This window comes from Mesocricetus auratus, unplaced genomic scaffold (assembly GCF_017639785.1).
Source record: "Mesocricetus auratus isolate SY011 unplaced genomic scaffold, BCM_Maur_2.0 Super-Scaffold_100003, whole genome shotgun sequence".
In the NCBI taxonomy this organism is placed as follows: Eukaryota; Metazoa; Chordata; class Mammalia; order Rodentia; family Cricetidae; genus Mesocricetus; species Mesocricetus auratus.
In genome coordinates, this window is record NW_024429188.1 from 74,800,678 (window position 1) to 74,815,308 (window position 14,631).

General features: G+C 39.2%; 1 protein-coding gene and 1 pseudogene across 1 annotated transcript in view; one reads left to right on the top strand and one right to left on the bottom strand.

The window, feature by feature from the left end:
- Positions 1-14,631, top strand: part of Il1rapl2 (interleukin 1 receptor accessory protein like 2) — a 1,115,671-nt gene that overhangs the window by 342,136 nt on the left and 758,904 nt on the right. The window lies entirely within an intron of this gene.
- Positions 11,814-12,532, bottom strand: LOC101832555 (annotated as a pseudogene).

Sequence of the window (14,631 nt, forward strand, 5' to 3'; positions counted from 1 at the left end):
GAATGCAGGGAAAGACAGCTAAAACTAAGGGCCATTTGAGAAGTAGTATGGAAACCTAATACAGTAGAAGCTTCCTAAAATATGTACATATATGAAGTTTATCTAAATGAATTCAGCAAATAATGGGGGGACAAAGTATCAACTGGCCATCTCTTGTCACCAAATAAAGCTTCCAGTCCTAGGATCGGGTTACATCTAATTGAATTATTGGCCAAAGTGGTCCCAAGACAACCACCAAACAGCCCAGGCTGTTGCCATGACTATTGGTTTCTCTCCACAAACATAAGCAAGGCTTATTACTGGACACAATACCTATGCAACTCATTGAACGTGTAGAAGTCAATCAGGTGCCTACATAGAACTTTCGCCCCTACGTTCTACCATCTGTGGCACAGGAAAGTACTCCACAGGCTACCAAAAGTGAAATGTAAATACCAAACCAGCCATAAACCTTTGATTTTCAATAGTGTCCTGTCTGCCAAATATGCTAAGACAATGGTGGCACAAATCTTGTGGAAATAACCAACCAATATCTGATTTGACTTAAGCCCCATTCCTTGAGATGGAACCCATACCCAAAATTGTTTGGGTGGCCAAGAACCTGAAGCTAGATATAGCCCAGAGACCTAGTGTAAAACAAATACCACTGTTATACTAAAATATCAGCAATAAAATGACTCCTAATGACATTCTTCTATACTGATACATCATTGCCTACTCAGCCATAATCAGAGAAGCTTCCTCCGATAGCACATGGGAACAAATGCAGAGATCTACAGCCAGACATGCAGGGAGTGAGAAACCTTGGAATACTCAGCTGTAAAAGGGAGACTAGGAGGCAAAAAGACTGTAAGAGTCAGAGGGGATGGAGAACACTAAAGAAAAAAGGTTCACAGAGAATGAGGCAGCATGCATAGGGCCTGCACAGGTCTGCACTAGGTTTGTTCTAGAGCTAAAAGGAGAAGTGGACACATGCACCCATGTGTAACCTAGAAGCAACCTCAAACTTATCACCAATTCCAAATGAGAATTTAGTTTCCTCCAAGGGAGTCAAACTGGGGAAACAAACTAATCTTAAGGGTATGTCACATACACAACAGAAGATGGCCCACAGAAAGTTAATCCAATGTCATTTTTGGAGGTTCCTTGTCTCATAATGTCCTTCTGGGCTTAATTTTAAAAATTCTATATTTCTATTTTACTTATTTCATTAGATATATTTTGTATACTTTACCCTACAGAACCTTTGCATATATATTATAGCTTCCAATTTGTGGTTTTAGAGATTCCTGGTGTGCAAACAAGTGGGTCTAAGTGTCAATAATAGTTCATTGTACCTTTTCTTGGGCTCTTTTCTTTCTGTATTTCATTTGTTTTGCCCTATTCCTGTGTTTTAAGTTTTGTTTTATCTTACTGTGTTTTATTTTATTATTATCTCTTAGAAGTCTGTTTTTTAATGAGAGACAGAAAGGGATTAGATACTGATTGAAGGGGGAAGTAGGGAGAACTGGGAGGAGTAAAGATAAGGAAAACCATAGTGAAGGCATATTGTATGAAAAATATTTTAAATGCAAAAAAGAGCAGAAAAATTAGTATACTGCAAGATAGTTCACACTTTATAAACAGGTTTTGTGTTATAATATGTTATTTGCATAATTTTAGGCTAATATAAGTATGATAAATATACCAAGAATAATTAAAGCAAGAGAGGTTGTGGGGAAAAAATCCTAAGATGTTTGAGTAGATACAGGTATGTGTAAACAAGTCTCGTGACCCATATTCAATCTTCAGATCCTACAAGATAGCATGAGATAACTCAAGAGGTATGCTGTGTCCTTTACTCATATACTCATCTACCATGTCAACACACACACACACATTAAAACAAACAAGTAAAGTAAAATTAAATGAAGAAACCCCACGTCAAAAATGAGTATTTTTTCTATGCTCCATAAGCATTCTGTAGAAACTGGTAAATTGCACTCGGAATGTATTTAAAAGAAGTCTATAGGGCCAGCAAGATGGCTCCACAAGTGAATAGTCTTGCTGCCAAGCCTAATGATCTGCCTTTGTGCTCCTGGAATATACATGGTGGAAGGAGAGAATGAACTCTCTCAAGATAACCTCTATATTCACAGGCCATAGCATTCCCACAATATTAAATAAATAGGTCAATGTATTTTTTTAAAAGACAACAAGTTAGATTCATGTTGGGGAGACAGTATCAACAAGCAACTACTTTTATACACCTTCCCTTCCCCTTACCATGGTTCATTTCACAGTGTTTCTGCTTCGTAGTAGTGTAGAGAGAATTTGCAGTCAAGAGGAATAATACTTTGTACTTCAAATTTCCATGAATTCCTTTGCTAGGTATAGATGGTACAATTCTCCATTTGATATTAGCTGCAGTAGCAGGTAGACAATTCTCATTTAGCCCTACTATTACAACAGGAGCTAAGTCACATTGTACAGTGTGCCTGTTGCTAAGCTTGCATATTCTATATCACATGTGTTCAAAGAATTTTCAGCTTACAGTTGATTTATTGGGATACAACACTTGCAAATTTGAGGAGTGTTTTTTACTGTTGTTGTTTGTTTGTTTGTTTGAATTCTGGATGACTTGGTAGGTAGGATGTGCCATGAAATATGCTGAATGAAGGAAGGCAGTCTGGAATCTGGCAGTTACAGCAGTATATTGATAATGATGCTAGATAACGCACCTTCTCTAGGACTCACTTTCACTATTTTTAGGAAAGAGAATGTTCAAGTGATAGTATGTGACTTTCTTCAGTGATTTAGGCAATTTATGAAAGTAGCATTAGGAGGAATTCAGTGACCAAGGCTTTCCCACTTAACCATGTATACCCTGCCTTCTGTCTATGCTCTACTATGCTGTTTCCATTTGTACACATGATTTAATTTGACCAGAAGTTCATAGACTTAAAAATTGTTAAGTCATCGTCCTAGATGTTTTTTCATGGAGTCAGAATCTTGGTTCTTGGGCTTGCTTCAGGTATCCTGATATACTAAATTCTTAAGTTGCAGGATTAAAAAAAAAAACTAGTTGATGTGGATAGAGGCAGCTTGCCCAAAAGGTGCTCAAAAATCCCCTGAAGCTCTAAAGAAATTCATTTTTCCTTTTTTGCATGTATATTTCTTCCTGCTGAGTTAAGATATGATGGTAGTGGAAAGTGAACTGTCCTACAGGGTGCACTGAGAGTGATTTCCCTTGGATGAAGTAGGAGGAACTAAGGGGCCAAACTTACCAGTGTGTATGTTAATGAGTAGAGACTTCAGGTCTATCAATCACTGATGTTTTGGAATTGTACTGGGAAATAAGAAAAGCTCCAGGCCTGGAGTTCTTCTGAATGCACAGCACCTATGAATAAGGGAGGAGATGTCTTTAAGAAATTTTAAGATTGGAGGGGAAATTTGGCTTGCTTTGTCTATTGATTACATCAGGATAGGGAGACCCATTCTGAGGAAATATCAAGCAAGGCATGATGCAATTTGTGGACATAAAACTAGGAAGTGGGCTGAGATGCAGAAGGAGAAACTATGTTATTACTTCTAAATACCCAAAACGCCTGATAATAAAATATAACATTTTAAAGTTACTGTGAGGACTATATTTCAAGACTCATGGAAACATCTCATTTTTGAGACTGTAACAGTGTGAATTTAATGTAGTCAGGGCTACATAGAGAGATTCTTTTTTAAAAAATTAGAAACAAGTCTACTTCATATGTCAATCCTAGCTCCCTCTCCCTCCCCTCCTCTCCTGCCTCCACCATCCCCCCATCCCATCTTCCCTTGCTCCTCAGGGAGGATGAGGAATCCCTATGGTCTGTCCTATCATCCCAGGCAGGGCCCAGGTCCTCCCCCATGTGCCCAGTCCAAGAGAACATCCCTCCACTTGGAATGGGCTCACAAAGTCCATTTGTATGCCAGGGATAAATAGTGATCCACTACCAGAGTAGTAAAATATCTCACTTTTATTTGGCATTTTTTCTTCAAATAATATCTTAGAATCAAAGATCTTGATTTCTACATTGTAAAAAATTATTGCATGTCTATCATTTGGCTTCCTCCTCCTCTGTCTCCTTTTCATTCTTTTCTTGGGGTTTTCAAGACAGGGTTTCTCTGTATTGTTTTTGAGGATGTCCTGGAACTCGCTCTGTAGACCAGGCTGGCCTTGAACTCACAGAGATCCACCTGCTTTTGCCTCCCGAGTGCTGGGATTAAAGGCGTGTGCCACCAATGCCCGGCTTTCCTTTTTATTCTTAATCATGATATCACTATATAGCTCTGACTGTCCTGGAACTTGAACTTGTAGTGTAGACCAGGCTGTCTTCAAACTCACATAGGTGCACCTGCCTCTGAGTGTTGGGATTAATACTGTGTCAGTATACTCAGGTCCCCCCTCATTTTCCTATAGCTTCTTTAGAAAATGTTATTTCTTTAGGTATGTCCATAGGTGTGTAACCTATGAAGACCTTTGGGCTAATGCTCTGGTTCTGCCTGGAATTCTTTTCTTGTAGGTATGTGTGTAGGAGAAACAAGGTCTTACTTTGTAGCCCAGTTTGGCCTAAAAGTTATTATGTAGTCTGGGTTCATCTTGAACTCACAGAAATCCTCTTACCCCAGTCTCCTATTTGCTTGGATGAGTCACAAAACATGGGATTTGTATAAAGGATCAGGCCTTTTTGTTTTATAGTGAGATCCACAAATTATATAGTCAATCCTTGTCCTTGATATCAATTTATAGAAATTTTACTAAGCTACATTGTCTGTGGACATAATTGGTAAAAAGAGCCTAGTGAAATTCTTTTTATGTCTAGGATATCAGGAGTATGCCATTGGGTCTAAATATCCTATTAGACTAGCTAGAAATTGAGAGGGTCCTAGTATTAGGCATTGGAGCTTTGGTATTTCACTCCCTGTGACCTAGATGTAGTGATTGCTCAATTACTGTCTAAATAATTCATGTCTGTCAAGTGTGGATTGTTTCTAAGTTGCATCCTATGAACTCTTTTGTAAACTTCATCACAAAGGCAGGGAAGATATTGCTCTGGATTATAAGGATTTATTGATGTCACTGAATAAGAAGACCCTGCTAAAAATGGCTTTCTACCACTCTAGAATGCTAGACACAGTAAAGACTGATAAGTGAAAGCTGGCACATGCCTTGGGCTCCCCCTTAGGAGAGATGCCAAGACATTATTGCAATTATTTATCGTTATTGTTTGGAACATCAGGGACCTGATATCTTTGTTAACATTTGAGCACTCTGAGCATCAGAGGGAAGAAATCTCAGGTTTAGCAAACTAGAGGTAAAAACTAAGCTAACAAGCATGACAGATTAAATCAATTTCACTTAGAGGTAAGGACATCAATATATGCACCTTTGACAGAGTGGGCACTCTTACTGGTTTATCATGAGAATTTTGGGTCTCCTTTATTCTCATGGGGTCATCTTCAAATTAGCTGCAAATAAGTGCTGGATGTATGTGAGCACTCTCTGACTGAAAGAGGTTTTAAGACAAATCATCTTGTTAGTCACTAACAACTGCTTTACTGGAACACCTTCTGACTAGGTGAAGAAACATCTCTTTCTTTGTGACCCATTTTTTTAATTCCAAAGAATATCTAATTTGTCTCCTCAGACTAGTGAAGCATGACTGTGTCAGCCTGTGTTCTTTGCAGCTTACATTGGCCCATCTGAAAATAGACTGACATATGTTTTTCGTTTGTTTTTGAGATTTATTTTCTATTTATTTGTGTGTATCTGTGTGTATGTGCATCATGCGCATTCAGACGCTTTCAGAGACCAAAAGAGGGCATCAGATACCCTGGAGATAGACTTAGAGGAGATCATGAGCTGACCAGCACAGATGCAGGAATCAAACTCTGATAATTTGCAAGAGAGGCAAGATCTCTTAACTGCTAATCCTCTTCAGCAACCCTTCTTTGTATTTCTAAGCTAGTTCTTAACAGTTAATACAGGTGGAGTTAGTTTGTAAGTCTTCTCATAACACGTGTTATTAGGATTCCCAGACTGGAGATGGTTCCTTATGGTTTCTAAAATGAATTTTATTCTAAGATGGGTCACGTGGTTTTCAGCATCTTATTTAGGCAGACATTTAGAGTTAGTGATTTGTGCTGAGCGAGGTGAAAGCTGAGATACATTTTTTGAATAGACATTTTTAAAGGGCTGCCAAGCACAAATTGAACTGGATGTGTTTAGAAAAAGAGAAAAAGAGAGATAGAACACAAAGTTGGGTATGAAATTAGGGGTGGATCTTGGAGGAGCTGGCTGGAGGGGGAGTAAATATGATCACTATACATTGTATGAAATTCCCCCCAAATTAATAAAATACTGTTTTTAAATAGTTAAAGACTACCAGGAACAATGGTTCCTTGGTCAATATTATGTAGGTTCTTTTGAATAAGTGCCTAAATAATTTCTTTTGCATTTGGGAGTACCAACTACAGATCAGTGCCTATAAATACTGCTGACCAACCATATGTGTGGGTGTAGCAGTAACTATGTGTAAAAACAGATAACAGCCATCTGTACTAGCTGCTTTTCTCATTGCTGTACCAGAAAAGACAGAAATTAAGGTGGAATGGTTTGTTTGGGCTTAGAGTTCACATGGATTCAGTCCATCTTGGTGGAGAAGGTTGGGGTTGAGACAGATGGGCTACATTGTATCTGTAGGCAGGAAGCAGAAAGAGGCACATTCTCCTATTCAGTTGGTTTTCTCCTTAGCATTCATTCTGAGTAAATACTGTTAACAGGATTAACCTAATCTACTAATTCCTTCACAAGCATCCCTTACAGGTTTGTTTGCTAATTGATCCTAGAACTTGTCAAGTGGACAAGTGGTATTAACCAGCACACCATCTGTCTTGAGATGTCACCAATGATGACTTGCTGCAATTTGGGGAAATCCCATATTGTGTCTGTCTTTTGTTCATATTGATCTCTTTGTCAAGGGACCCTTTTTCTGCCTCCCTCTTTTCTCAAACTCTCCTTTATGAAACCTCTAGGTGCTACTATCTGTACAAAACCTTCCCTAAATATTTTCTTACAAGATCACCATCCAGTCTTTGGAATTCATATGGTTTACATTTCCTGTATACTTATTTTTTCTTTAAATTAGAAACAAGCTTGCTTCACATGTCAATCCCAGCTCCCACTACCTCCCTCATCCCCTGCTCCCCACCAGCCCTCCTAGACCCCCACCCAATCCCTACTCCTTCCCCAGGGAGGGTGAGGCCTTTCATGGGGCATCTCCAGAGTCTGTCATTTCATTCAGGGCTGGGCCTAGGCCCTTCCCCAAGAGTCCAGGCTGAGAGATCTTCCCTCATTGTGAGATAGGCATCCAAAGTGCATTTGTATGCCAGGGATAATGCTGATTTACTACCCAAGGCCCCATAGATTGTCTAGGCTTCCTCATTGACACCCACATTCAGGGGGTCTGGATCAGTCCCATGCTGTCCTCCCAGCCATCAGTCTGGGTTCCAAGAGCACCCCCGTTGTTCAGGTCCGCTGTTTCTCTGGGTTTCACCAGCCTAGTCTTGAGCCTTTTGCTCATGACTCCTCCCTCTCTGTCACTGGGTTCCAGGAGTTCAGTTCAGTGTTTAACTGTGGTATCTGCTTCTGCTTCCATCAGTCACTGTATGAAGGTTCTAGGATGGCATACAAGGTAGTCAAACTCATTATCAGGGAAGGGCATTTAAGGTAATCCCTCCCCTATTGTTTAGTTTGCCAGTTGGTGTCATCCTTGTAGATCTCTGGAAATCTCACTAGTGCCTCAAACTTATAATAATTCCGTCTATTATTGTATTTCTCATCTTGCTGTCCTCTATTTTTCTCCCGACTCAACCTTCCTGCTCCCCATGTCCTCCTCTCCCCTCATTTTCTCTCCCTCTCTTTTTCCAGCTCCCTCTCCCCTCCCCCATGCTCCCAATCTGCTTAGGAGATCTTGCCTCATTCTTTGGATTTCTTAAATGAAGCACCCAGATGATCATAAGAGAAGAGAGCATGGGGGGTGGGGTGAAGTAAGTGAGAGTGAATAGCTATCTATTAGTTCAGAAATTCAAATGCTGGCTAATTGCAACATGTGAATCAAAACTGTAATGGTAATGTCTCATCTTTCCTCTAATTCTTCCACCAGTTCCTCCTCTTCCCACATTCACTCCCCCCTTCACATTCTACCTTCCACCTCCTCCTTCCAAGTACCTAATTACAGTTTTGCAAGACAGATTACAGACTTCATAGTGTTACATTCACACCTGGGGTTTCCATTGATTTTATGCAATTCAGCTTTGAGTGCCACTTTGCCTTGGATTCCCATAGCAACCAAACACAGCAGAAGGAGAGAGAAAAGAAACTTGAAAGCTCAGCAACTGCTGCTCCTGAACCTTGTGCTTTTATGACTCTGTTTTGGAAAGGAAGATACAAATGACTGTGATATCACTTCATATGTTGACTGCTTGTATTTGAAACAAAATTCTCAAAAGGATGTTACAGTGTAGGAAAAGGAGAAAATGTTTTGTGCTTAACTGAAAAAGGAGAGGGTATAGAAAAGTTTGTAAAGTGTCTTGATGATTGTAAGAAAAATCAGAGAAATCTGGGTGTCTCTTACTTGTGCTTCTCTCTACAGTGTCCCCTCACTTGCTCATCTGTAGGCTTAGAAGAAAGACGCAGAAAAATAGCTAGGGGTCAAACATTCTTTCCTTGGAGTCTGATCATGCTTGTGTGTTTAAGTTGACCTTTTGGGTCCTGGGACTTTGCTGATTATTTTAAATATGTTGTTTGAACAAAGACCCAAATTTGCTTTTCAGATTTTTTGACCTCTTTTGGAGTTTTATTGAATGAATATTACATGTTTGTCATTTCATGTAGTTAGACTCTGTATTAGTCTCTTGTATTTATTTTTCAGTTTAAATTTAGATTAGAAACAAGGATGCTTCACAAGTCAGTTCCAGGTCCCTCTCCCTTTCCCTTCCCTACTCCCGTGCCCTTCCCCCAACCCCCCCATTATCCCCTCATTTCCCCAGGGAGGGTGAGGCCCACCATGGGGGTGTCCATAGTCTGTTATTTCATACAGGGCAGGGCCTAGACCCTTCCCCAAGAGTTCAGGGTGAGAGTGCACCTCACATTGTTGGATGGGAGTCCAAAGTCCATGTGTATACTCGGGATGAGTACTGATCTGCTGCTCAAGGCTCAGTAGATTACCAAGGCCTCCTCACTGATACCCACATTCAGGGGGTCTTGATCAGTCCCATGCTGGATTCCCAGGCTGATACCTGGGATTCAAGAGTTAACCTTTGTCAGGTCAGCTGTTTCTGGGGGTTAAACCAGCCCAGTCTTAATCCCTTTGGTCATCAGTCCTCCCTCTCTGTTACTGGCTTTCTTGAGTTCAGCTCAGTACTTAATCGAGGGAGTCTTCCTCTTCTTCGATCAGCCACTAAATGAAGTTTCTGTTTCCCAGACTCTCTGGCCATGGGATTGTAGGCTGGCACTCCCCAGGTCTATGTCTAAAATCCATATATGAGAGAGTACATGCCATGTTTCTCTTTTTGTGACTGAGTTACCTCACTCAGGATGGTTTCTTCTAGTGTCATCCATTTACCTGCAAATCTCAGGATTCCATTGTTTTTTTCTGCTGAATAGTACTCCATTGTGTAAATGTACCACATTTTCTCTATCCACTCTTCGGTTGAGGGACATTATTTTAAATATGTTGTTTGAACAAAGACCCAAATTTGCTTTTCAGATTTTAGAGTCGTTGGAAATCACATTTACATCCACCTTATGGAATGGTACTGCTTTTACTGTCAGTCAGCCTGGCTCTGTTGGCATGACTTGACTCCTTTTCCATTTCTGATATCTTTCACAACTCCTTGTAGCTCCATTGTTGTGTCATTTGAGAGTTCTTTACTCACAAGTTTAGGTAAAGTAGCTCCCACTTCCCATCCCTTTAAGAACTCTCAATCCCATTATTTTGTTTTGTTTTCACATGGAACATATTACTAACTGAGGTTATCTTACGTGCTTGCTTTTTTATTCTCTGATCTTCCCTGCTGCTATAATGCAGTGTCCCATTTGTCCTCCGTTTCCAGCACAGATCTGCTAGGTAAATGAATGAATGAATGAATGAGTGAGTTCAGAATTGGCTTATTGAACATCTCTTAGGTGCTTACCACCTGACAACTTACTTTAGAAAATAAATACCACTGGCCTCTTAGAAACCTTACTGACAGAAACATCTGGCTTTGAAGGCTAATGAATGCTGTGTTTCTTCTTGTTTCCTGTCACTGTGGTCCTCATAGCAGTAGTAGGACAAGAATTATTTCAAGCTGTGATGGGCCCAGAGCTGAACGGTGAAGTTTGACTTGCTTTAGCTATGTTTCTAAACACCATGCTTACTCCTAATGTTAGGCAATTAACATTGATGCAGTTAACTCGGTCTTTAACCACAACCCCTTAATGATTTTGAAGATACTTCAATGTACATGGGAAACTGGCAGCCAAGGTCTCTACCATACCCACTGAAAATGTGCTTCATGGATACTAAAGTCATTTATGAATTTACTTTATTAGCTAGTTATTAAAAATATAAGTGATACAAGGTTTTCTCTTCAAGAGTTTACAGGCAAGAGAAAGAATAATTTACTCCCTTAAAAAGCTGTTGAATGAGTGTTTCTGAATTTTCTCTCTCTCTGGGTAATAGTACTTACAAATACTAGGCATTATTTTGATCATTTTTAATGTCCTCACTAGCTTTCCAGGTTTCTTTATCACTGGAATGTGCTATTTTCTTTATACATGTCTGTCTTGTCAGAATCAAAGTGCCCAAAGATCTTGGTGTGGTGTAGCTCTTACTTACCAGTTAGGAAATACTGTGCTAACTCTGATCATTTTAGCCATAACCAAGATACAGTTGTGTTTTCTAGGTTTTAGTAGGTATGTGTTGGTCTTTGCATTTTAAAAGTTATGAAAATATATCATCTTCACATTATTGTGATTATAAAAAATTAGAATATTCTTAGGGCAGTAGTTAACACATTTGCTCTTCCAACCAAGAGGTTTCACCATTACTCATATGCAATTGCATCTCTCATAGAAATAGTATTTGCATAATAGGAGATTGTTTCCTTCAGGAATGCTGAGCATGTCCAGCACACTTCAGGAAAGCATTTTGACATCTAGGTGTTTCTCACCGACAATAATGGGGGTCAGTGTCCTTACCTACCACCCCAATTTAGGAATCACTACTGGATCTTGTTGAGCCCTTAGGGTTAGCAAATAAATTCCATGCTCCTGGACCCAAATAACATATCTGCAATGTCCCTTACCTTCTATAGATCGGTCTGTATATGAGTGGATATAAATGACAATATTAAGTTTGAAATCTAAATTAGATCAGGAGAGAAACAAAGTGCTTCCTCATTTTGTTATGATTCTTCCAGCATTCCTATACATCTACACAACATTTTTGACAAGGTTTCTTTGAATTTAATTTTAAGTTAATTTTATATAAGACAAAAAAGATTATGTAAATAACAAAACATAAGGATAAATATATTAGATATATGAGATTAATTTGTACATCAAATGTCACAATAATATTAGGGGTCAGTCTCTCTTTCTGTGTGTGTGTGTGTACATGCAAGTGTGCAATAAATTTGTCGGTACTTTTGATGATCTATGAGAGCTGATCATGAGTACATGTTACTTAAATTTTTTTGTACAATAATTTATTAAGATATCTCCCCTCCAAGCCTTTCCAATCTCAAGGTCACTTTTTCTGCTTGTAGAACTTTTTTGCTAGTTCCAAGAATATGGCTTGGGGTAGGGGTGCAGAGTACTGTTCTATGAGGGTCCGGAGGTGGCTGCAACTGTCTTCAAGAACACAGCCGGCAGGTCCAGCACTTCATACAGTGCTTTTACCTGTGCCACCTTGTCTGGGTCCTTCTGCCCATAATTGTCCTCTAAGATCTGGCGCTGTTGAAGACTGGCTCGCTGCAGACACTGAACCACCAGCCAACTGCATTTGTTAGCCTGGATGTCAGTGTCAACATTTCCAGTCACACTGGAGTCACCAAAGAGGTCAAGGTAGTCATCCTGGTTCTTAAAGAACTCGCCCATCTTCAGCAGGATCTTCATGGCATTGCCATGATCCTTCTCCCTGTCAATGCCAGCCATGTACATGGCAGCTGCGACAGGCAGGTAGAAAGAATAGAAAGCTGTCTTGTACTTGACAATAGGTTTGTACCTCTTCAGTATATCTATCAAGATTCAAGTGGCCCTGAGTTGCTGTGATGAGGTCAAGGGTCTGCCAGATCTCTGTCTTCTAGGAACTCTGCAGAAAGAGCTCCAGGAGGTTCAGGTAGTACAGCCGTAGATGCAGGCTTCCAGGAGCATAGCATCGTTGATGGCAGCCAAGCCTGGCTTCTGATACCAGCAGATCTGTCCACAGTGGCGAGTGAGGGAGGAATTCATGATGCCATCTGACACAGGAAAGAAAGCCTGGGGCAGTTCTACACACCAGCCCACATCCAGGGCCGCTGAAGACTCTCAGCGTCCTGTTTCCTGGCCTCCACCAGCTCCCAGAATGCTTGCAGGACAGTCAAACCCCGATTGTACTTGACTAGTTCTTCAAAGCAACCACAATATTCATTCCTGAATAAAACAAACTAAGGCTGACCATCAAGGCAAATGAATAAAAGAGACAAACTTATTGACTGTCAAGTACAAGGCACTGTTCTAAGTACTTTATAAGAGCAATTCACTTAATTATTTGGAAATCAAACACAAAATAATTTAGAGTTATCTTATATTTGAAAGCAGTGGAGCATGAAGAATTTAAATATCTTACCTCAAATCCCTAGTGCATATGTTTCAATGAAGGAATAGATCTCAGGCAATGACAATAAAATCAGGAATGCTTCATTAATTTAAAAAAATGAAATTCATAGCTATAAGCCTCTTTAGTATTTGAGGCCTAGGTTAATAATTCATTAATAATCCTTTCTGTAGCCTTGGGGACCTTTCAAAGTTAGTTGGTAGAAGGCCAAAGAGAAGAATAATCTAAGGAAATGCTTTAGAAAATCAACCTCCTTTGCCTTACCTCAAAATATGCCCGAATTCTGCAGTACATTATTCCAAAGATTCCTTTCTTGTGTATTCAAGAAAAACAGAAAATAACTTGCTATACACTGTTCCACCAGAATCAGTAGAAGTATCTTAGTTTGAACAGTGTAACAAACTAGATACCCAAGAGATCCTTATGATAAAGTATTTATCAATAATGAAAGACATGTAGCACTCATATTGAAAACATAGCTTCTGACTAAGGTAGGAAGGAATCTCAAAAACATTTTAATTCCCTGATGGCCAAGGATGCTGAAATTTTAAAAAATATTTTTGGATATTTATGATTCTCATTTTGAAAGCTGTGTTTTTCAATTCATTAGGTGATTTGATGATTTGGTTTCTTTTCCTGTTTAATTTTTGGTCTATACCCTACCAAGCAGTTATTTTCATATTTTTTATTACTGCTTTATTCACAATAGCTGAGAAATTAAACAAACCTATATGTCCATCAACAAATGAATGGATAGGAAAATATGGAATATATGCATAATGGAAATTTATTCAGATATGAAGAAAAATGAAATCCTGACAATTTTAGAAAAGGAAATGGAACTGGAAATGATGTTGAATGTCTCAGAAATACAAATACTCCAAATTTGCTACCATATGTAGATCTTAAGTTTTATTTTGTGTGTGTATATATGTAGTTCATATATGTGTATATATGCATATATGTCATGAAGTTAAAAGATAAATATGAGAAAAGAAGGTCTTGAGGGGAAGGCTGGGGAGGGGAAAGAAGAGAATAGTAGAATGCATGTGCCATGTAAGTAGAAAGGTGTCTCCTGGGCCAAGGAAGGGAATAAGTAGGAGTGGCCAAGGGCTAAAGAAGATGGCTGACAGAAATATAGTGTTTTCAATTATCGCAGTGAAACTCACTGCTTTCAATGCTAAATCTAAAAAGTGATAAAAATAAAAACTAAACAAAATATAGGTGCTTTTAAAAGGATTCAATAAAACAACCAGGGTAACCCCCACCCCGAATTCAACACCAGAAATTAACAATGAAGTTGTTAGTCTGGGGAGGGAATCTTTTTTATATTTTCTTAAACTGCTGTATTGCATTTTAACAGACATACAATTTGAAATTCATGTAAAGGACTTCAGTAAGGGAAACCTTATTTATTAATGGTAGTTATTCCAGACTGCAGCTGCCCACTCAATCTGTAAAAGAATTATAGCCACAGAGAAACGACTGACTCAAAGGCATATTGCCATGAACAAAGGAAAATGAAATAACAAACTAATCTGTCTTGGTGAGATGTAAAATTGTATAGTTAGAAGCCTGCCCTTGTGATACTATAGACACTTTAAACAGAGGAGTTGCCTTAAAACGGTTAGAAACTGGCTTTATCAGAAGACTCTTGGAAGATGCAAAGCTAAGTTATTTTGGGGGGAGCATTTCATCTTAACCCATGCTTTGTAGGACTCCCATAAATAAAGCCTTCATGAACATAAAC